This window comes from Protopterus annectens, chromosome 3.part0, assembly GCF_019279795.1.
Source record: "Protopterus annectens isolate FY-2018-M chromosome 3.part0, PAN1.0, whole genome shotgun sequence".
NCBI lineage: Eukaryota > Metazoa > Chordata > Ceratodontiformes > Protopteridae > Protopterus > Protopterus annectens.
Window position 1 is genome coordinate 207,375,302 of NC_056731.1, and position 26,189 is coordinate 207,401,490.

Here is a 26,189-nt window from a genome sequence, read left to right on the forward strand (position 1 = left end):
CAAGGACCAATAAAGGAGGATGCTTGCTGAAGGGATAAACAGCTATTGGTACAAGATCCTGCCATTTGAATGGGTATGAGTTTTATCTAATGACCGCTTTTGGGCCAATAGTGGAGAAGGTGCACTGGAGGAATGAGCAGAGATTGGTGTGAGACTCTGTCGTTCGATTGGTTGTGGGTTCCCTTGATGAACCAATGCCATTGGAGCATCTTTTAATTATGCAGATGTCTCTGTGGTTCTGAATGAAGTGTCTTTTGACCCTTTCGCTAGAATTCAACTGGTAAGAAATTAGCCTTACTTATGTTTTATCTATTGACAAGTTTTTGTGTGGCCTTAGTACTGTCTATGAGACATCTTTATGAATACATTCTATGTATATATTTTACACTTGGTCCTTCTGATATGAGAAGAGCTATGGCTGTATTCACCTGCAGAATCGCTGTTCTTGCGATCAATGTAATTAATACATTTGTCCTTTTGAAATATATTTTTTATATTCTTGCATTTTGACTAGAAAAGAGTTATGGTTATAAATATTTGTAGAATCGCCATCCCTGTGACAAACGTATATTTTAATTGAAGAGATTTGCATATTTTAACTGAAGAGTTGCATGTAGTGATTAAGGAGTGATTATGTCACTTAACTGCTTGGATTGTCCTTGGGGAGTTGGCGATATATGTCCGCCACTTCATATGGCAGCCGCCATGGATTTTTGTTAGTACTAAGGTGTGGAGAATGGTTCTTGTAATTGCCATAAATTTTATATGAAGTGATGTGTATACATTGATTGGTATGTAACATTATTACTTGACTGGTCACATACATCATAAAGAGATAGCGCTATTGGTTAGTTATTCCACCCAATAGCTCTTATGAACCAATGATGTTTTTATAATTCTGTCGCCTTATTGGCTATGTATTTTGTAAATGGAGCACTTTCTGATATTTCGTTTGGTTGCTAGTTCTATTCTTCTACCTATAGGAAACTAGTATTTCAGTTATAATCATTGGTTACTAGTTAACCAGGATGTGAGAAATGAAGAAATGATTGGTCAAGTTTTTCTTTTTAAATGTGAAGCAGTAATAAGTTTTATGATCTGATGACGGCTGAATAGCTGAAAGAGCTCATCTGATGTTATTTTATTTTTTTTATGTACTCCACTTCATTTGAACATTCGTTTGGTTAATAAATACTTTACCTCACTGGATTGTCTGTTTGGGATACCAGAAATTTAAGAACTATATTGCCGTTGTGGTGGTGCTTTGAAGTGCCTTTCCTGGGACATGTTGACTTTTTTGTCAAAGCATGTGAGGATGAGTTATGTAGAGTTTTAAATCAACCTGGTCATAGAAGTTTTTATAATTTAACATGAGCAGAAAGAGAAGCCCTTGAGTGTTTATGTAACAATCTTGATATATGTGTAAGACATGCTGATAAACGAGGGGCAGTTGTCTTTTTTTTTTCAAAACAAGTTTATTGTTTTAACATATAAGAGAAATATCATAACACTTTTATACAAATAATTAAAAATAGGTATTATTATAATATTCAACAAAACAACTAAAGTATTTACAAATACTGTGCTATTGAAATTAGAATTTTTAACAAATTTTGTAAATTATCCATACAAAAAAAAATGATGTTTTTTTAGTTGTTCTCTCATTAATAATTGCTTTATTTCCATATGACACATTATATTCATACATTTTTAAATTCATTGAACGAAGGTTATCAGATATCAGCTGATACCAGGCAGTTGTCTTGATGAACAGGGCTGATTATGTCAAGGCTATGAATGATTTACTGGATGATGATGAGACATACTCTAAAGTGAACAAGTTATATATTAGAATGGTCAACATTAAAATCCATGACTACTTAGATGAATTGCTTACAGGCAGATACATTGATGAAACTCTGCATGTTTTTTATATGTAAAACATCCTGTGATACCAATTATTAAGGGACTAACAAAATCAATGACATCACCCCCTATGAGACCTATTGTCTCAGGGGGGTAGCTGGATGACTGAGCCCCTTTCCATTTATGTGGAAGGAAAGTTGAAAGACGTAGTCCCCACTATTAACACCATATTAAAGGATACAATGCATTTTTTAAATGTCCTAAATGTTTATATTGTTAACAGTGATGTTTCTACTTTCTTGATGGTGACTATGGATGTTAGAAATGTGTTTACGTGTATACTGAATGATTATGGTATAGAGGCTATAAGGGAGATCTTAACTAATCATGGTATTTTTTCTGGAGCTATTATTGATATGATATGTATGTTTCTGGATTTAATTTTAAACAATGTATTTTTATTTGATGAAGAGCTCTATTTGCAGAAATGGGTGCTGCCATGGGCACTCCATATGCAAATTCTTACGCTAACCTTGTAATGCATTTCTGGGAATCAAGACATCTATTGAATAATGAATATAGTGAAATAGTGAAACTGTATAGACGTTTTGTGGATGACGTCTTTATGCTATGAGGTAGTGATGAATACTCCCTGTCTGAATTTGTTAATCGATTGGAATCCGCTACAGGTTTTCTTAGATTCACTATGACTAGTTCTTATGCTCAAATTGATTTTTTTGGATGTATCTCTCCATAAAAATGAGACTGGGGACATATCCACCACTCTGTAGAGGAAACCCTGTTGGCGGAATGGGCTATTGAGTTATGATAGCATGCACCCCTGAAGCATTTTCCCAACATTGTAAAAAGTCAATTTTTGAGAGTGAAAATGGTTTGTGAAGGGGGTGACATATTTGACATTGAAATGAACAGAATGAGACAACTTTTATAGATAGGGGCTATAAGAAACATGTGCTGCAGAAGACTGAGCAAGATTTATCCTGTTATCAATGAAATATGGACTTTGTGGGTGTAGTGAATACTAGACAATGTACCACAAATCAACTGAATAGTAATCATCGGTTTTCATTTGTCACCAATTATACCAGTAGCAATAATGTAGTGAGAGAAGTCATTCGTAAACACTGGTCTTTGTTGACTATTGAAAACTCTACAGCTAGAGTTGTAGGTGAGACTCCACATTTCACATTTAGAAATAATGCAAATTTGAAAAAGCTTTTATATAATGATACTAAAAAAATACAGTCCATAGGGATGAGACTAGGCACATATCCATGTAGAAATTGCAGTTTCTGCAAAGTGTTGAGCAGAAATCAAGTGTTAAATTGCCCCAATACATCTGTTTTTGAATCAAGGTTCTATGCAGATTACAATACTAACAACCCAATTTACCTAGCTACATGTGATTTTTGTACATGCTATTATGTAGGTAAGACTACCCAGAAATTGAGAGAACGTATTAGCAAACATCTTTATGAGAGACGCCAAAAGAATGAGAAAAATGCCTTAGCTAAACACATTGTTGCATGTCCAGAACATCATTTTTCTTTTAGAGTGTTACAGCCTGTTTATATTAGTATAAAAGGGGGGACACTAATAACCACTTAGAACGAGTAGAACTAAAGTGGATTTTAAGATTACAGGCACATAGGCATCCAGGAATAAATAGCAGTGTTAACATTAAACTTGTTTTGAAAGCATGTATACTAAAGAAGCCTTAGGCGTAATCTAACTGTACCTTTAATACAATCAGACACCTGATTCAATTAAGTTGTATAGTTCTACTGATTGGTCATTGATTTGTATCTAAATGCTGATGTGACATAATTTTTTAGAAGACCCGAAGAAACATATTACAAACGCAAAAGCACTTGCCTTTACTTCATTTGTTTTATGGTGTATGTTTTTATTAAAAGTGTATTTTATTGCTGTGGCTGTTCTACTGGTATTTTTCTGTTTCATTGTTTGGCTTTCCAGTTTGGACACTTGGTATACGCTGGCAATTTTTTCTACATTCAGCAATGAATTTGATATGAGACATCAAGAAACACCCTTGTAACCCCGGTGACTTACTCTGTACTAACTTGGAGAGCCTATAACAGTGGGGGAACAGGGAAACCACCATACTTCCACTGTTCTGCAATCTCCTGTAAAGAACATTGTCTCTATTTGACATACCTGCAAGTGGACTAAAATGCATCAAGATATTTGTAGTTGACCTATAGATAATTTGATCAAAAAGGGAAAATCCACACAAACAAAAACACACATAAATATATACACGTATATGTGTGTGTGTGTGTGTGTGTGTGTGTGTGTGTGTGTGTGTGTGTGTGTGTGTGTGTGTGTGTGTGTGTGTGTGTGTGTGTGTAAATCATTTGAGGGTATACAAGTGCTGCAGACACACACAAGTGCAAAATACACTCATGGCTGTCTTAAGCCTGTTTGGGATTTCACAATCACTTTTTCAATTGAATAAATTCCCTCAGTTTTTTTTAAATAATTCCATGCAGATCATTTGAACTTATTATCATTATGCAACAAGTTTGCTGCCTACTGTCAAGTGAAATTAGATTCTTAAATTTCAACTTGATTTTATAAGCGCTTACATCAGTCACTCGGTACCACCTGTCTGTAATCGATAAATGAGTGCAGGGAAAGGTGCTCTTTTGTAACAGATAGTTTTTGTAGCATTTGATCTCACTGATCTTTTGTTGTTTTGCTGTATCATTAAAGTATGCCTATTATATGTTCACTCTGCTCAACAACTGTTTTGATAGCCCACTTTCAAATAAAATACATCCTTGCTTTAAAAAATCATTTTATTGTACCTCTCCAGTATAAATTACAGCTTAATAAGCCCATGCTCAGGGCTTCTTTTATTTTTTAATCAATTTTTCTAGTTTTTTGCTTGTTACCTTTTGAGCAAGATTACAAATAATGACAGCTGAAGATAATATCCATATAGGTATACAGACAAATAACCACAGTTATTGAAGTGAAGCATTACATCATGACAGAGTACATTTGTATTTTTATATCAAGACTAACTAGGCTATCTGTGTATCCAGTGCTGTATATTTTGTAATTTCTTCTCAAAGTAAAACAAAACAGCACTAAAAATAAGCAAAACTGTTAAACAGAATTTAATTTCTGAGTTACCGTTTATTAACTGTAATATTCAAATGACAAGGCTTTCTCATTGCAACTGAGAATAGTCTTTTACAAAACCACACTTAAAGTAAAATATATAAAAATAATACATCAGTGCTGGATAAAACTGAACCCTCTTCTTCATAGCTAACACTTACTGTGCTGCGTATTTTGCCTGTATAAATTATGAATCATTTCAAACAGTGCAACAATGCCTTATTTCCTCTATCTACTACCTAAGGTTTTATTTGCACACAAACAGACTTTCCAGAACCATGAAATGTTTAGAAGGCAATCAAAGGAGAAATTCCTAGCAGACAAATGCTGATACTGACTTCAGCTTGAGGTTGCCACAGGAGCAGAGTTCAAAGGTGTTTTGGTCCATTTCATACTGGAAACCCTATAAACTGGACCTATAGTAAAAGGTTGTAGTAATACCAATTGACATCCTGGGGGCATACCAGAATCAAGCAATTCTGGATGAATAGCCTGAACAATACCTTATAAAAAATCATGGAGATGGTCAAAATAGGATTCATCCAGGAGCTTACCTCTCCTAGACTTGAAAGTGTATGCAATATTGCAATTTCAATCTTTTGGCATTGTTGGAAGAAGTAACAGCAAAACCTGATGAAAGACTGGCAATGCATATTGCTTATTTTGACTCTGTTAAGGCTTTTGACTTATAAGCAGATAATTAACATATTAGAAGCATTATATTTAAATCCAAATGCAATTTAGTGAAAAAAACACTGGTTAAGTAAACAGGATAGAACAAGTTGTGTGGAGGGTTACCTATTTGTCTGAAACATGGTTAGCATTTGTGTTTCACAAGACTTTGTACCGTAGTCACTTCTTTCTGAACTAGTCACAGGTGTGAAAACAGAAAATATGTCTGGATAACCAAGTATAATGATGAGTGCAAATTGGGTAATATAATTACTTTAACAATGACTAATGTTTTCCATGATAGTCTACATAAATGCACACCTGTTGTAGTATTAATGATTTAACTTTTAATGACAATAATGTAACATGATGTGACTCAGGAAAAAAGGTCTACATTATGAAACATTTTGTCACATCATAAAAAAATAAAATCATCATTAAAGAGGCAGCAGCTTAAACTTTGACCAGTGTTAATCTATAAAAGACAGAAAAGCATACACTGTAGCTCATCTAATTTTAAATCCCACTTCTTGTTATTGCAGAAAGAATTCTCTACAGCCTTACCCCTCACTGATTGGACCCAATAGTCAACGTAGTGCTAAATTTTGTAATCTTCACCCAGGCTTCTTAAAATAACTTGAAATGATAAAGTGATACTTCATCAGAAAAATCATGGGGTTGAAAAACTTGAAATAATCAAAGGGCTGCAAGATTTCCTTATTTATAAACTATTAAGAAATTACCTCTTTCTTGTCCATAAAGCCATGTCTGATCTGATTCCATATGAAAGTCTATGCCTGGAACTCTCAGATGTGAGAGCTATGATAAGACTGGAGAACATCAAACTAAAAATACATATGAATATCAACAATAGAACAAAATATGACAGATATATTGTACAATGCCTTCCAAGACTGTGGAATAAGCTTACACTTAAATGTGAAACAAGTCAGTCATTAATATTCTGAACAAATTATATTTGTATATAAATGGTAAGTAGAAAATATCAACATGTGATTGCCATAATCAAGCTTCTTGAACGTCAGTAAGTTATGAGCTTGACAACTGAATGTGCTAAGTACATTAGCATTCAAAAGTGTTTGGAAGTCCTGCTGGTTTGCAGATAGGAGGACAACACATGGTCAGAGAAATATAGAATTGCAACTCATAATTGTAAATGTACTGAAATATCCCTACCATATTGAGAAAACATATCCTAGCTTACATTCCACCAAATTTATTAGATGAATGATGCATCTTTGAAGTTGATTTTCAAGAGATTATTAGATGAATGATGTATCTTTGAAGCTGATTTCCAAGAGACTGCCCCTTGTATAATGAGAAGGTCAAAGCATGGAGCAGGTAAGCGTCAACAATATTGCCTTGTACATGAAATGGTGTGCTATCAAATGATTATAACAAGAATGACACATTGAAAAAGCAATATGAGTTATGATTGAAGAAAGTAGTTCACTCCTCAGTGCCCCTAACAACTTAGCCCATACACAGACATAGCAATCTTAGAGAGCATCTCTATTAATAAAAAAGCATCTACCCAATGTCTATATGCTGTCCTGTACTCTAGTGATTAAAAGCAAGATGGCAAATAATCACAAAATTAATACTTAATTGTAAACTATAACTCCTATAAAAATAAGGAAAATATTGCTTTCTGATGAATTGTTGGAAACTAGCAGTATGCCTCAGAAATATTCTGGAAACAATCCAAGAGCGGAAGAAGAACTATAAAAAAATCAATATTGCCATAACAGAGGGAACAGACAATTGTTTAAAAAAGTAATTTCAACAAAATGACAAAAAAAGTCACTCCCCGGGATTCAGGAAGCCATATTTTCCATGCGGGAATAGTGTAGGACCTCCTGACAGAAAATGGCAGCTGAGCGATTCAGGATACTGCAGCTTTCACATGCACAAGCGTCCCTACACTGTTCCTGCATGGAAAACTGGCAAATATGCAAATCACCTCATTTGCTGGTGAAAACCATGCAAATGAGGTGATTTTGCAATTCACCAAGCTGCACGGAGTCCATCTAAACAGTGTCAGTGCAGAAATGTATTTGACTAGTAACCAAATACGTTAATGCATCTGACAAAATGGAGGCATGCCAGCTCGTGTAAAAGCATGCATTATGTTTAATACATATGCCAATGGCCAAATATAAGGCCATTGGCATTAAAACCAGTTTATCTTTTTTTTTAAATGAAACTTTTTTTTTGGCCGATCTCAGCCGTTTAAGCTTAGGGCAGTGGCTCGCAAATAGGAACATGTTGAAAATTAAAAAAAATTAGAAAAGTCAGTTTTAAGTTAATTCTGCATTATGCCATTATAGTCAATGGCATGCAGAATGAAAACATTACCAGGGAGAACTGGTTGTCAAGGGGAAAACACCCATGTTAGTGCAGTAACTAATGACCTCCACACTGGGGTATGCAAATGAGGGGAGTTATACTGAATCACATATTTCTTCAACATGTCAGCTTGTACCTAAATGTGTAGGTACAGGAATACAACAGTGCAAGTCTAAGAGCTGGATGACTTCATAAGGGTGTGTGTCATGCTTGCTGTAAGCTCATTGGAGCTCTGTGGTCCGTGTTTTCCCTTAGCTAAGCACAGCTAAGGAAGGGGGTGTGTCAGATGAGCCTGAACAGTGTGTATATAGCCTAAACAGGTGTGCGCGCTGCATACCAGGTTTTAAACAAAAAAAAATAAGAGGAAATGTCAGCATTGTTTACATTTGATCACTGGGTATGCACGGCATGCCTCGGGGCTTAAATAGGGAGGAACTGAGAAGGGGAAACAGCAGTAGGAAGACAGTCAAGGGGAACTAGCATAGCTGGCAGATGGAATGTATTAGAATCAGCCAATTACACATGCAGCAGCCCAACATACTACTATAAACTATGCAAACACATTTCAGACTGTTTTTTGGGGAAACAGCAGTAAGAAGGCAATCAAGGAGAACTAGCATAGCTGGCAGGTAGAATGTATCAGAATCAGCCAATTACACATGCAGCAGCCCAGCACACTACTATAAACTATGCAAACACCTTTTAGACTGCTTTTTCCCACAATCTCTACACTATCGGTGTATACAGACAGGGGATTTTTAACTAGCAAAACTAACTAAAAATGTTAGAGGCTGCTACTGCTTTACTCCATCAATATGTGCTAGAGACTGAGGGTGGTGAGTAGGAGAATGCTGACAACCAACCTACAATGAGGAGGAAAAGAAGAGAGTACAGACCCAGGGCAACCTACCAGGGGCTACATGAGCTGGAGATAGTGGAATGCTATAGGGTGGACAGGGACATTCTACAGCAAATCATTGAGCTGTGCCGGGCATGCCTCACACACAGAACTAATAGAGGGGAACCCATCCCAGTGGATACCAAGGTATGTGCCAAAGGAAAAATACACTTTAAAAATGATCAAAACACAGTAGGTTCAGATTAAGGCACTTTACTCTTGCAGTAAGGAGACAAAAACGTGCTAATACAGAGTTTGTCTAACTAGAAACAGGAAATACTTTCATTTTTATACACTTCCTAATAAGACATTGTCTACCAAGCTGACGTAACAAATCACAAGTCTTTTCATCATCATTTGCTAACAATTAGTCTCATGCAATTCTGCTGATTTACCAATTTTTGTGAGAAACTTCCTAAGGAAAACAACGTGGCCTTGGTTACCACCGGTTAGATACATGCAATGTTACCACTCAAGGTACTATGGTTAATTCAAGCACAAAGCTAGCAGTTCATTTCTCTAATAATCATTTGTCTACATTATCTCTAAGCTTCTGCAGCTGTACATGTTCTCATACTTCGAATGGAGCTGATTGTTTAGAATCATTACATTTACAGGATATAGCATTGTTCATTCATTCTCTCCTGACATAGCAGATAAGCACCTGCTTCTCAAGTACATTTCCAAAAAGCATAAACATGAATATTGCTGTGCTAGCAATTACTAGGTCAGAGGGCATCTTGCAAGTTTCAGAAAGCACACTGCAGTTTCAAAAAGCATCTTTTCAGTCTCATATGAAACTCAATTTATATATATATAAAACAGTGCATATAAAATAGAATGAAAAACGTGTTAACTCATTTAGCTTCTAACTAGCATTAAGCATACACACATTAATACATATTTTTCTGACATTTCCCCCCATTAATACTTTTTAATTCTATTTTCAAAAAAAAGAATAAACAGTTTGCTTCTTTTCCTAACCTCTTCCATTCAGGATTTGCAGTTAAGAAAGTCATTCAGTTTAAACTTTATGAAAGTGTTTCACATTCTAGCAGCTCTTCAAATTCAGTACTCTGATACATAGTCTCAGAAACTGATATATCTATAAATTCTTTGATTAATTTCTTCATGCAGGGGATTCCACAACAAACACAAACTCCTATCAGGAGTAATTCCACACCAATGGCAATCAAGATGTTCATCAGGATGGAGCCCCACCCCCCCCTGAACAAATTCTGGAAAAAGTCCGTCAGAGGGTTTGTGCCTGGTTTGGTCATGGCCGACACTTGCTGAATCACCTCAAGGTGGTCATTAATTTCATGCTGATGATCTGGTATAAATGCACAACATTCTTCTTTGATTAAAGCACAAGTTCCACCCCTTGCCACTAGGGTGAAGTCAAGAGCCATTCGGTTCTGGAGCACTACAGTTCTCATAGCATTCAGTTCATCAGTTATCAGTTCAAGAGCAGAAAAAGTTGCATTACTCATCACTTCAAGAAGTTTAGACAGTTTTCGCAGCTCCCAAATCGATTTAACTGCACCATATGCAGGTAATATGCCTGCCCATGATATAACAGCGTCACTCACGTCCATGTGCGTAAGTTTAGTACCCACAGTATGATGGTCTTTCCAGCCCACCTCGATCTGTCCCATTGGATTCTCAGGCTTTTCAACAGTTTTCTTGGTCACATCTCGGGTATTTCAAATATTTCCCTGAGGCAAGACTGCAGTGTGTCGTATGGCCGGGACCAGGTACCCCAAAAAACAACTAATGGACCAATTCTCAGGTAACCATTTATATGCTTTTTTACCACATACAAAATAGCAATCCTCTACTTTAGTAGTTACTTTGTTACGAAATGACTGCCCTGCATGAAACATTTTCCTATCTATTACAGATAACTGTTTAAAAAGTACAGGATTACGTTGCACTTGATCAAGAGTCTTATGCATGGATTTAAGAAATGAGTCATAATCTGAACTACAAGTTCCACCCAGATTGTTTGCTTTGGTATAACATTTATATTGTACAGTCACATTACACCTGCTCCAGCCCACTTGTATTGTGTCATTCTTGTAAAAACATACAATTTCCTTTTGTGTCACAGGCAAATACAGTGCTACCTTATCATATGCTTTAATAGATACTGTGTCAAAAAACAGATTTTCCCAGGTCTCATTGACCCCTAGGGGGATAGCAGTCATTAATAACCCCCCATATGCTGTTGGTATGGCTGTGCAGATCCAGCAGTTCGAAACATTAAAAGTCTCAGCATACACACATGTAATTGCCTGATAAGTGTTAAAGTTCGGGTGCCAGTCTATGTTTGGTTCATCACATTTAATCAGTTCAACTTTTGTGGCAGGAAAAAGGAAAGGCCACAACAAAAAGAACAATGTTATTAGCATAGCTATCAAAATAATCATGCAAGTTTTCTGAAGTTGTTCAGTGTCTCTATTCATTCTATACCTGGTCATTTTGTTCTTGTTGTACAACAGTAACAAGGTTTTTGTCCAGTTCAAAGTTCTTAACCAGTTTACAGTGTGTCAAATGAATCCAGGATGCTTGCTCCGCGGTCCTGACTGCAGTGGGTGTTGACAGTAGTACCTGGTATGGCCCTTCCCACTTTGGAGAACTCCAATTTTTTCTCTTCACTATCTTCACCCAGACCCAGGTGCCTGGGCTACTGCTGCTTCCGATTTCGTTTGCTCTTTATCTGAAACAGAATTTAACTGCAAAGGTTTGTCATTCAAAAATCACCTCATATACCCTGCAAGTGAACTGTCAGCCTCCTGCTCTGCAGACATGAGAGGTTTCCATTGAGGTGTATAATATGCCCTCCCAAACAAAACTTCAAAAGGAGTTAATCCTTTTGCATTTGGAACAGTTTTCATGCTCAACAGTGCCAGAGGTAAACAGTGCACCCAGTTCTTTTGTGTCTCACTAATTAATTTCCTAAGTTTATTCTTCAACACCCCATTATGCCTCTCTACTAATCCTGCAGATTGGGGGTGGTATGCACAGTGGTTTTTCAATGATATCCTGAAATAGCGACTAAGTTGTTGTATTGTTTGGTTTACAAAATGTGTGCCATTGTCACTATAAATCTTTTCCGGTATGCCAAATCTAGGTATAATTTCTTTAACAAGGACTTTTGCAACAGTAGCTGCATCTGGATTTTTAGTTGGAAAAGCTTCAACCCATTTGGAAAAGATATCTATAATGACAAGGCAGTACTTCTTATTTTCGCATTTGTTCAGTTCTATAAAATCCATACAAATAGTATGAAACAGATACAGTGGTGTAGGGAAACTCCCTTGCTTAGGTTTCAATGCCCCTTGTGGATGATGCTTGTTACAAACATGGTATGCTGCACAAAATTTTTTTGTGTAATTAGTAAATCCATACGTCGTAAACACTCGATTCACTAACTGTACCATCCCCCCTGTTGGGACATGGCTCTGCCCATGGCTCAACAAAGCTGCATATCTAAACAAGTTAGATGGTAAAATTGGTTTCTTTTCTTTGGAGATGTACAGTCCCTTCTCAAGGATTGCTCCTCGTTTTATCCATTTTTGTTTTTCTACATTTGTAGTAAGTGTCTGCATTGTTTTTAACATTTCTAAATCTAAAATCTCAGAAGGTTGTAATTCTTCGCTCAAAAGAAAAACTTCTGAAGCTGAAGCCGCCTGTTTTGCAGCTGTATCAGCCCTCGCATTACCTTTTAAAATTCTATCCTGTTGCTTGGTATGAGCTACACATTTGCAAATAGCTACTTTCTGAGGTAACTGGATAGAGTCTAATAAATCTAAAATAAATTGCGCATGGTTAATTGGTTTACCAGTAGATGTTATCATTCCTCTATTTTTCCACTGTTGCGCAAAAACATGTACAGTAGAAAAAGCATACTGACTGTCAGTAAAAATATTCACTTTCTTGCCTTTTGCTAAGGCACATGCCTTCGTTAAGGCAATCAATTCTGCTGCTTGTGCAAATAAGTTGTGTGGTAAAGACTTCGCTTCTAAAATCTCGGTATCAGAAACTACTGCATACCCCACTAGGTTCTGTCCTGTAGGACCCTTCCTGCACAAGCCGTCCACATAGTATGTCACCTCGGCATCATCCAAGGGAACATCTGTAAGATCTTTTCTAGGTAGTGTCTTTTGCTCAATCTCCTGCAGGCAGCAGTGTGGTTTGCCATCTGCAGGGGTTGGGAGCAAGGTTGACAGATTCAAAGTTGTGCATCGTTCAATTGTCATATGAGGTTGTCTCAACAGTATAGTCATACAGGAAATATGTCTAGCATGAGAAAGATATGCTACTTTTTCTTGCAGTAAAATAATCGCAACTGCATGAGGCACTCTCAATGTGAGAGGGTGGAACAATACTACTGAGGCTGAAGCCTGCACTGCCATTGCAGCTGCAACTACTGCTTGTACACAGTGGGGCAAGGATCGTGCCACTGGGTCTAGCTGTGATGAATAGTAAGCTATGGGGCATTGTTTGTCCCCATGCTGTTGTGTTAACACTGATGTCATATAACCTTGCTTACAGTCTACAGTTTGGAAAAATCGCTTATGATAGTTTGGTAATCCTAAAACTAAGGAAGATGCTATCAGTTGCTTCAGTTTGCAGAAAGCTGATTCTGCTTCTGGTGTCCACTGTAATAAATCCTGTGCTGCCATCGGCTTTTTGAATATCAAATTAGTTAGCGGAGCAGATTCCAAAACATAATTTGGTATCCAACTCCGACAAAAGTTAGTAGTTCCCAGGAAGGACATCATTTCCTTCTTGGTAGTTGGTCTAGGTGCTTATAATATTGCTGTTTTTCTGTCTACATTTAATATACTGCCATCTTTGGATATTACATATCCCAGGTATTTAACCTGTTTTCTCCAAAGTTGCAATTTGTTCTTGTTTACCTTGTGTCCTTGAGTAGCTAAAAATTGTAATAATGCTATGGTATCTTCTCTGCATTCTTGCTAGGTGGGGGCTGCCAGCAGAATGTCATCTATGTAAAGTAAAATCTGACTACCTTTCAGTGGGATAAATCCCACCAGGTTACTTGCCATTTCTTGTGCAAATATCATTGGACTTTCACAATATCCCTGTGGTAATCTCGTATATGTATACCGTTTCCCCTGAAATGTAAATGCAAACCAATGTTGGCTGTCTGGGTGTATCGGTATTGAGAAAAATGCATTGCTAATATCTACCACAGAAAAATACTTCTGTTGAGGTTTTAAATCATTCAACAAGGTGTGTGGATCTGGCACCATTGGTGCCCTGGGTATAACTGCGACATTCACAGCTTGTAAATCTTGGACCATACACCATTCCCCGTTTGCTTTTCTAACAGGAAATAAGGGTGTATTACATGGTGAATCAGGAGATTCTATTAAGACTCCTTCCTTAAGTAAGGCTGCTATTATAGGTTTGATCCCTATCTCTGCATCCTTTCTCAAGGGGTACTGTCTTTTCTGAGGTCTAAATGCTGATTTTGGCGTAATAGTAACTGGTCCTGCTGTACGAATAAGTCCTACATCTGATTTCCCTGTTGACCAGAGTCTCTGGTATGTCTCGCAAGGCTTTTTCCTCTTCGTCCAGTAAGAGTAACACTCAGCTATCCTCACTTGCCTGTGAGTGCACAGCTGGGTGTGTCTGTGTTATCCAATTCAATTTCTGCTTCTGTACTCCTTGTTCAGAGAGTTCTAACTGTCTGTTTTTCCCACCTTGTGACTTTTTCTCCTAGGTCTGCCCACTTCAAATTTTTATTTTTAGTTAAGCTTACATGTGGCAAGCGATTAGATTTGTAAAGTGCTAAAAATTCCTGGGGCAATGAACAGCTTACTACATTGTTTCCTTCTGTGTCCCAGTACAAGTTTTGTAATACTAGCCTATTAGCATGTTTTTTAAACAACTCTTGCTCATATTCTTTATCAGGTCCTTGTCTATTACAGTAATATAGAGTAAAATGCAACAAATGCTGTTTGTCAGTGTCAAGGGAGGGGGGATTTGCTGATGGCTACATTTATCAGTTCTTCGGTTACTGCCCCTGGACCAGTCGTAACTAAGTCCTGGCTGTACCAATAATATGTCTCACCCTCTGGTCGTACTACAAAAGTATCCATTTGTTGCTGTGCTTCCATACCCTGCATGGTTGGAACTATGGCTATGTCAAATATCTGCATCAAGTCTTTGCCCAAGAGATTTACTGGGCATTTTGCAGAAACAATAATTTTACTTTTCTGGGTTATTCCTGAAACGGGGTCAGTTATTGCTATGTCATGGGAGAGTGGCTCCCGATACAGCTGTCCATTAGCTGCTTTCACTAGTATGTAATCAGGTGATTCTGAATCTTCTGGTAGTTTGGAAGGATGTATCAGGGTCCATGAAGCCCCTGAGTCACACAGAAATTTGACTTCCCTCCCATCTACCAGAAGCGTAACTTACGGTTTTGTGTCTGCTAAGTAGAGCTCTAGGCTCAATAATGCTAAGTCCAAAATTTCATTTTCTTCATCGTCTATGAATTCATGTACATCCTCTATCCCTTCTGCCACATCCTCTACCCTTGCTACCACATTTGCATTTGTCTTTTCCTGTTTATTCTCATCCAATAATTCCTATCATATAGTCATTCCTCACCCTCCTTATCTTCCTTAGTTACCTTCTTATTTAGCCTGTAATCCCTTGCCAAATGTCCCTTTTTCCCGCATTTAAAACATTAACCCATTTTCTTCCTTTCTTCAAAATCTTCTGATTGTTTATCAGATTGTTTGTTTCCCTGGGCATTTTTCTTACCCTTTTTCCCGGTTTGTACTACAAAGACTTCTGACCCATCTTCTACTGCAAATACTTGAGCTTTCTTTTTCTTTTTGCTATTAAAATGCCTTTTGGCATGTCTTGCATATTCAAGTAATGACTGTAATCTACTTGTACGATGATCTACCATGTGCTTTGTAATAAAGCTGCTGATGGGAGTAATACTGCCTTTTAAGAACGCATTCTTTAGCTGTTGCTCATATGGGGAATCATGTGTTTGATCTTCAGGTACTTGCATTCCACAATGGTTATTAAAACATTCTAATAATCTAACATAATATCTATCAACAGTTTCACCTTCCTGTTGTATGCACTGATTAATGCAAGTCCAATCAGCCCTAGGCTTCCATTTCTCAGAGATTCGGTCTGTTAGACCTTTCACTCTGTTGTCCAGTTCTGCATTACTATGTGGGAGTGGTCTGAGCTCTGCGTCATGGGGATTCCAGTTGCCACTGATCATGTGCCAATCTGGACCTACAATTTGTCTAACTACTTTTTCTACTTCTTCTCCATTCAAATGGTAACTTAACCTCATGCCCTGTAAGTCTTCTAAGAATTTTCTAAAATTAACTTTTGGATGGGAAATTCCCTCTGTGGCTTTCCGGTTGTCTTCCGGTGTCCACGGTCTATATACTAGAAGAGTTGGATCCTGTCCTGCCTGTGGATTTGGTACTTCTTTGAGTGGACATATTTCTTCCTCACTCATAGCTCGTGAATTTCTAGTCATTTCATATAATTCAATATCCCCTCTCAAGTTACGTGCTCGAGACCTGGTCTCGATAGGATCCCTGACAAACGGTTTTGATTTTGCAGGAACCGCTGGGTATAGCGGAGGTGGATCAGCTTGTCCACTCGCTTCATATTCTGGTAAGGGAAGCGGAGGGGGGGAAGGAGGGGCTGTTGCTATTGCCAAGTTATTATCTTCTTAGTCTAAAAACATTGCTTTTGAATTTTTAATCTTTTGTTCCCTGCGATTTGCTTCCTCAAGTCACCTGTGTGCCTGAGGAACTCCTAATTGCCGTTGCTTTTTTAGATGACCTTTCACGTCTGTTTTAAGTTGTCTGACAAGTTTAATAAGTGTAGATTTATCTAAATTACCATCAAATTTGTATTTATCAACCCATTTCATATAGTACTTAACATTATCGGCACGCTGTAATTGCATATATTTTGCGTCTTCGGTTAGGGGCGGGTCTCAGGAACTTTTCGTGCACTGATTTCCCATGTTGCCTCAGCTAAGCTGTAAATTGTTACATAACCCTTCTTATCACATGGTACCATGATTTTACACCTTTTCACAGTTTATCTAGAATAACTGTCTACCTATTCTGTTTCCTTGATCTATAACAAGACAGTAATCTTTTTGTCCCTGATCTGCGCATGCAAATCTCCCTGACAAAACAGTTCTGTAACTAGTCCCTGATCTAAAACAGAAAAAAGGTAAATTCCTCCTTACCTGACCCTCCGTGAGTTGATCCACCAGATCATTGACTCATCCTCCAATCCCAGATCAGAAACAGTGGCTGGCCTCTTTCGAACGACAATTCAGTTGGAGGTCTTTCAAAACAGAAGAGCTGATATGACCGCTTCTCCGTAGGGGTACATGCCACCGGGCCCAATTCTGACCTAGGCCTAGAGTGAGAGGGACTTTCCAGTCTGAAGGACCAAACTGACAAAGGAAAAATATACTTTAAAAATGATCAAAACACTTTACTCTTGCTGCAAGGAGACAAAAACGTGCTAATACAGAGTTTGTCTAACTAGAAACAGGAAATACTTTCATTTTTATACACTTTCTAATAAGACATTGCCTACCAAGCTGACGTAACAAATCACAAGTCTTTTCATCATCATTTACTAACAATTAGTCTCATGCAATTCTGCTGATTTATCAATTTTTGTGAGAAACTTCCTAAGGAAAACAACGTGGCCTTGGTTACCACCATTTAGATACATGCAATGTTACCATTCAAGGTACTGTGGTTAATTCAAGCACAAAGCTAGCAGTTCATTTCTCTAATAATACTTTGTCTACATTATCTCTAAGCTTCTGCAGCTGTACATGTTCTCATACTTCGAACAGAGCTGATTGTTTAGAATCATTACATTTACAGGATATAGCATTGTTCATTCATTCTCTCCTGACCTAGCAGATAAGCACCTGCTTCTCAAGTACATTTCCAAAAAGCATAAACATGAATATTGCTGTGCTAGCAATTACTAGGTCAGAGGGCATCTTGCAAGTTTCAGAAAGCACACTGTAGTTTCAAAAAGCTTCTTTTCAGTCTCATATGAAACACAATTTATATATATAAAACAGTGCATATAAAATAGAATGAAAAACGTGTTAACTCATTTAGCTTCTAATTAGCATTAAGCATACACACATTAATACATATTTTTTCTGACAGTATGTCTAGGCTTAAGAATACTAGTCACAAGTACCTTCCAAAGACCAACTGGGGATATCATGGGGGTCTCACAGGTATCAGAATCCAGGGTATTCCACCAGTTCCTGGATGCCATGACACCACATGCCAATGAGTACATTTATTTCCCCAACACCCATAAGGCTTTGACCAGAAGTATGCATCTCTTCCACCGTATAGCAGAATACCCTGAGGTAGTTTGTGCCATAGACTTCATGTACATCCACATCAAAGCACTACCCGGTGAGTAGGGTAGGGTCTACATAAACTGCAAGGGCTTTCCCTCCATCAACTGCCAGGTCATGTGCAATGCAGGGCATTATCGTGAATGTATGTGCTGACAGTCCTGGAAGCTATCATGACTCCCACATCTGGCATTGCTCACAGCTGTATCAGGCTTTTGCCAGTGGGGACATCCCATATGGCCATCTAGTGGGGGATGCCGGCTATGCACTGGAGCCATGGCTGATGACACCTATCAGAAATGCACACACACCTGAACAAGAACACCATAATGAGGCACACGCACAAACCAGGATCATTGTAAAGTGTGTGTTTTTGATGCTCATGTCATGGTTACACTGCCTTGACATATCTGGTGGAGCCTTGCAGTACTCCAACTACATGTACACAAATGTTCATAGTATGTGCCATACTACACAATATGATCCTGCAGAAACAGCTGCAGTGGGAACAGCACAGGGCAGGGCCACCCCCCCCACCTTTGCCAAGGCCAGCACAGGAACAGAGGGACTCAGAGGAGGAACATCCAGAGCCTGCCCCTGTAGGCAGGAGGAGGTGTGCCCAGTATGTTCAGCCCTTGACAAAGAGACAATGCATAGCATACACACTGACACTGTGAAAACCCAGGGACTGATGCCTCTCTCTGACTCACACATACAGTAAAATGGATGGCAAACAAGACACTACCTGTGCTTTACCATGTATAGGGAATGTGCTACTTGCATCCAACATAGTCAGCCCTCCAGAACCATCCTCAGTACTGGCCCAGCAGCAAGGTAAGTCACCTTTCCTATCAATTACTGAATGGAGTAGTATGTTCTCATACTTGTATGCATGATATGGGTGCAAGCATGCAGGGGAATTGGGTGGCTGAATGGAATAGCAGCAGACAGCTATATGGGACAGCAGGAAATTCACAACAAATACTGGTGTCAACATACTAGGCAGCACAACAGAAGGTAACAACCCCCACCCCAGTACATGTGATGGCCCAAATAACTGTGGGTGTCAATAGGTCACACACATGGATGTCAGTCAGGATCACATACCCACCGTCAGCCTCAACCAGCAGGACAGGTGTAGATGACAATAAAGAAAGGCCGGGCTAAGGCCCCCAAATGATGGCAATGATGAGCATCCCCCCACCAGACCTACACAGACATACTACAACAGGTCTGGCAGTTGCATTCTAGTTCTGAAAGATAAGAAGTCTGAAACTGAAATTTATGCCATTAAGATCTAACATGTGTACTCTGCTAATATGCCTCCTTTCTGCATGACAGGTCAAAATACAATATGAAATGGAAGCTAACAGAGTAACAGGAATACCAGTACAGTCATTGCAAATGTTTAAAGTCTGCAAGTGTGCACCCTCCCCCCCACAATCCCATGTAGAAATGCAGTAACAGATGGCCTGCAACACTCTCAAATGTCTTACTGTACTCTGGCAAAGGCCCATCCCTCACCCATAGTGCCTATGTACGGAAAGTCAGGGGGTCCCAAATAAGAACCTAACACAGTAAACAGAAAGCAAATGCAAGGCTATGTTGACAAATGTCAGTAGCATGCCTTCCCATGTCCTACTGCATGGACTGTGGACCAGGCCATTAATACTACTGGGATAAAGACCCAACTATAGGAATTCCTCTTAGATACTGCTTACATAATGTTAAGAAATGGAGAAAATAACACAAGGGGGGAATGTAGAAGTATGGATGTCAAGGAATTTGTGAAGTCTGAAACTCTAATGTCCACCTATACTATTCCCTGACTACAAACCCATGAATGAATAGCCACAAAACTGCTTGTGAACCACAATGTGAAGGTAAACTGACCAGATCTATGAGTCATGCCTCTGGATAACTTGGGTGTATCTGTACAGCTGAGAGGTATGGCCCAAGTAGGATATGGCCATTCCATGCAATTGAAAAAGCACAAGGAGGGGATCCCCAGCCAGCACCATTTACACAGAACCAGCAGTCTATTGTCTGTAGCTACCCCTCCACAATGGCAGTTGTGTGCCAGAATACATAGTCTACATGGCTCAGAATATTGGTTTAAGCTTCCTTTATCCTGTATTTCCTTGGTAAGTAACTGTGAGCAAAGAATGATAACTGTCAGTAGATGCCATGATACATCACAGTGTAAAACAGTACATATATCAGAAATCTATGCTACAACCAAACATGTCACATAAGCAGCACAGACAGCAAAAATTACAGTATCCCCGTACATTATGCCCATTATGTCTCCATATCTATCTATTCTATCTACAGATATCCTGCAGAAACAGTTTGCTAGGTGTAGCTGTAGCACACAAAACTCTGAACTGGAGTCCAACCCTCCTTGGAATGTATGCACACACTCAATATAAAAGGTCGTACTGGGCATGCTCCTACACTTAGAGAAATGAAGCCCATGTCTCACAACACAGTGTACTACAGATATCGGTTATTTGCAGCTGTCTGTGCACACACACCAAATTGTACACCATTGATACTTCACACACACACACACACACACACACACACACACACACACACACACACACACACACACACACACACACACTGGATAGGAATACTCACACATATCTAATGCCAACATAATATAATATGTCAAACATACACACACACAGACTTGGGGAAGAGAAAGACAGATAGTGACACAGAGAATCCCATTATGAGGCCTTTCTCACCCAGTACACATCCCATTGGCCTATATCACATGATGTGCTGATGTCATTCACTGTAGAAATACCTTTGATTAGCCCTCAACCCTATAGTCTCAGTGGTGCTTGTGATAACTGTGTAACACTACAGCCCAAATAAGTATCCATGTAGCAGTTGTAATCTCAGTCCTGTCAAATGTTAAGTTATGTGAGTATATGAGTGTGCTTCTAGATGAATATGGTTGAGGCCATTCCAACACACACTAAACTTCCCTTATTCTTCCTTCTGCACTGCTGCTGATGCCACTCACCTTCAAAGATACCTTTGATATAAGCTCCATGGTGCTTGTGATAATTGTGTAATACTATAGTGTAGCAAACTAGTTAGGTAGGAGTTCTAATCCTGGTTCTGGTAACTAAGAAAATGTGTGAGAGAGTTTGTGTGTATTTGTAAACACTGATTTTGTGGTCATTCACACTTACTACACTTCCCTTATCCCTCCTTTAGCATTGCTGCTGATGTCACTCACCTTCAATTATACCTTTGGACAGCTCTCCAACATATAACCTCTGTGATGCTTGAGATAACTGTGTAATAGTGTAGTTTAGCAAACTGGTTAAGTAGGAGTTCTAATCTTGGTCCTGGTAACTGTGAAAATGTATGTATGTCTTTGTAGACACCTAATTTTGTGGTCATTCACACTTGCTACATTTCCCTTACCCATCCTTTAGCACTGCTGCTGATGTCACTCACCTTAGAGGCATGTTTGGACAATGTTCTACCTATAATCTCTTTGGTGAGTGTGATAAAAGTGCCACAATGTAGTAGCAACATTACCATAGGTAGGGGTTTGAATCTCATTTCTGGCAAGTGTGTGTGCATACATCTATATATATGTCTGTACCTCAAAGATTTTGGCCCCTTTTACACCCATTACTCTTCTCAGTGCCTGATTTTAGCAGTCCTGCAGATATCATTCACCTTAGAAGTACCTGTTGGAAACCCTAAACCATGTATAGTTAGTGGTGCATGTGGGAAATGTGTAACATAATGGTCTAAAAACATAACTCGATAGAGGTTTGAACCTCCCTCCTGGCAAATGTAAATGTGTGTGTAGGGTAAAACATTTTGTGAAATCTCTCACCCACTACATCACCCAATGCCAGTATTTACAAGGGCTGGTGATATTCCTCACCTTAGATGTTCCTTGGGAAGACATCCATCCTATAAGCTCTGTGGTGCATGTGATAAATGCATAACACTGTAATAGTAATCCGTAACTAGATAGGGGTTCGAAACTCAGTACTATCAAGTGTGTGTGTGTGTGTGTGTCTGTCATCAGTATCCTGTGTGGGTGTTGTTGTGATTGTGTATAAACAGGATCCATTGGGGGGGGGGTTGCTAAATTATTATATTGTGGACCAAGTATATATCTCAATGTCCGTATTACAAGGCCAACAGCTGTTAAACACCATAGAGGTTGGTGTAGACAATCCACAGCCCTAAATGTCTAGTGCCATGTGCAATGACTATGTGACAATATGGATTAGTGAATAATATAGGCAATCCTTCTAATACTCAGAGACCACTCTCCACCCATGGATCAAACACAAACACACTTGGCTAGGCAGCAACCACTATATCGGTAGTTCTCCTTCAAATTGCCTCACAGATAGTACCCATGGTGTGATTGCAGTGGACTACATGCTTGTTGACCACAACAGTGCCACTGACATCAGAACATACTTTGATGTGTTACATCTCCTGACTGACTGTGTATTATCCAGCAAGTAAAAGGACATGGCACCCTGTTCCATCCCCTCAGTGGCCCACTCAATGTGTACAGTGGCCCTTTTGCCATGTTCCCCACTGGTCACCTGCAACAACTGTAGAGTCTGCAAATGTACCCCACAAAGGGAATACCATGCCTTATACACATGCCCTGTATGGACAGATGCCAATAACTCCAATGCATCCCCATATCATACTGTCTATGTAGGTGCAATCACTACCTCAATTACATATCCAGGTCTCAACTGACAAGGTCAGAAATGTTACTTCTGAAGATACCAATCTGTCCACACAACATGCCCCAGAGACCTAAAGCACACTTCAAGGAACATGCATCTGGGACATGTGCCCAACCCAGACACTGTTCATGTTATGGAATATAAATCATTGTATTGTGGAAGGTTGTTAGCCTTAGGAGTTCAGGTTGAGTGGCACACTGTGCAGGTTAAATATGTGTCCCTTGGCATATTCCATGTTGCAGTGTCTGAGTGGGTGTCTGTCTTGCTGGTCTGTGTTGTTTGGGTAAATGTCCATTGAGTGCCTCTGGGAAGTTGGGTGTGTGTGGCTTTTCACTGTATGTCATGGCTGTCAAAGTGGGTGTCATGGTGAGCTACGTATTCCACATGGTGTGGTGCAGGTATTGATCATATACTCATGACCTGCTAGTCCAGTCTTTGCTAGAGAGTGCATATGTCCACATTGGGTGATATATGGTTAGCCCTCACAGCTCTGTGTGTCTGGAGTCTAGAGGGGAGAGTTGTCTGTGTACATGAGACAGTTGCAACAGTGCCTCAGAATGGACAGGTGCTCCAGGTTAATAGGTGAAAGCACATATAACCGCCCTACAAATATGCCAGGAGTGGTGGGCACAACTAGTAAGTACTGGAGCTATACCTGGGATGAACGAGTACTGCTGATGGCTCCCAGGTGTGCCACATGTCTTGACACAATAAACTGGTGAAGTGACAAGCCATAATACTAGTTGAAGTGCACGACAGGAAGAACTACCATGATGTATGGGTAGAATAGAAGGCAGACTGTCTGCCACCTGTAATACTTTACCACATTTGTGCAGTTACCAGCAGCTTTGGCCATATGAAAGTGCAGTAAGCTCTGTAGTGCATGCGGTAAGTGTGTAACACTATAGTAGACATACCTAGATAGGCAGGAGATCTAATCCCAATACTGGCAAGTGTGTGTGTATGTATGTATGTGTGCATGAATCATGTACTGTCTGGCTTTTACCATTTTTATGTAATTCCCGTCACTCCAATTTAGTAGTCCTGTAGATGTCATCCACCTTAGAAGTACCTTTGGAAAAGGTGGAAATGTATAAGCTCTGTGCCATGTCTGATAATTGCATAGCACTATAATAAGAATACCTAGATAGGCAGGAGTTCTAATCTCAATACGGGCATGTGTGTGTATATCATGTACTGTCTGACTTATACCATTTTTGACCTGTGGACTACCCTTCACACTTCCCTTCACTCCAATTTAGTAGTCCTGTTGATGTCATCCATCAAAGATGTACCTTTGGAAGAGGTGGAAATCTAGAAGCTCTGTGGCGTGTCTGATGCCTGCATAGCACTATAGTAGGAATACCTAGATAGGCATGAGTTCTACTCCTAATGCTGACAACTGTTTGTGTGTGTGTGAAGATCATGCCTTGTGTAGCTTAAACCATATTGATGTGTATACCATCTATGGCTGGTGATCACCTCCCGTTGCCATTACTTTATATAGTGTTGTTACAGCATCTGCCTCACATGCAGGAGGTTATACCATTGTACAGTCCTCTGTACAGATGTGTCTGGCATATCCATATGTTTGCAACCTATACGTGGTTGGAAGTGGTCTTTGTGCTTTAACAATGCCCATGTATGTGATATTATAGCCAAATAGGCCACAGTGAGTGTACTGACAAATATGGCAGCATGAGGTGCCACACCTGAATGAAACATCATGTTGATACGATGTCTGCTGCCCTCACAGGTGGCCAGCCTTGTAGGTGCAATATATGAGTCCAGATGCATGGTTTTACAGGTGAACTGTTCCTGTTATTGGTCACATTACAGGCTGGAAGAGGTGAGGACTGTCATATTGTGGTCCTAATTAGTATGTAACAGAAACACCTTGCATCTTAAGAGGGGTGTGTACACAATTTATATCCACTGTATACCACTAATGTGTCATGCATGATGCTACCTTAGGCCATTTCTCCAGCCCATTTTGCTGGCCTCTGTCCAGACATCTTGGCACTGACAAGTTGTGAGGTATTCTACAGGAATGTTGAATTCACATCATATAGGCCCCATTGGGTGACCATTGTGATGCAATACAGTTAACCCTAGCACAAGTGAACATGCACAACAAGCAATAAAGCTATTACATAAAGCAATATAGCTATTGCTGATGGTTGTGTGCATGGCAAATTGCATGCACTTCAAATGCCTGGGGTATTGCCAGGCAACAACAGAACAATGTCATACTCACCAGCTTCAGGCTGCTGTCCCATATGCAGACCAGAGGGTCCTAGGTAGCTGTGAGAGGGAGTTATTGTCAGCAGACTCACATGTGGCCTTGGTACAGGATGGATGCAGCATGTCTGCACATCTACAGTACTAATCGCAATAATACACAATGTCCTGTCCTCACCATAGAAGTGCACCTCTGTGCATTAGGAAAACCCCATCCACAACTGCAATCAGACCTGACACATGCATGTAGATACAAGACAGATACATGTATTTCTGATACATTAGTGTACTAATCCCCACTGGGCCCTTACATGCACACTCCTCGTCCAGCATGTGTGTGTGCAACCCATCCCCACAATGCTTCCCTCAGCATCATGGCTTGTGCATTGGGTGTGTGCCACAAGTGGCCCCCACCTGCCGGTAGCCAGACCCTTGCTACAGCAGCAGCCCCTTGATGGGCATGGTGGATGAGGTCACTGGCCCGATGCTGCACATGGTCATAAGTTCTGCAGTGCAGGTCAACATCATTTACCCTGTGTACCCTGTGTAATGTTTACATCATACACAAAGGCCACTATGGCACATATGACTGTAGTCAGAACCCTGGACATTACCTCAGTGCCAGGAGATGTGCCATCATTACCTTTGTGAACACCATGTCTCACATGAAGCAATACATTGCTGGTAGTCCACCAAACAGTGATGTTGTTATAACATAATGGGGAACATGGGTTGACAGTGAGGTGTCTGTTGACCATAATAGTGCCAC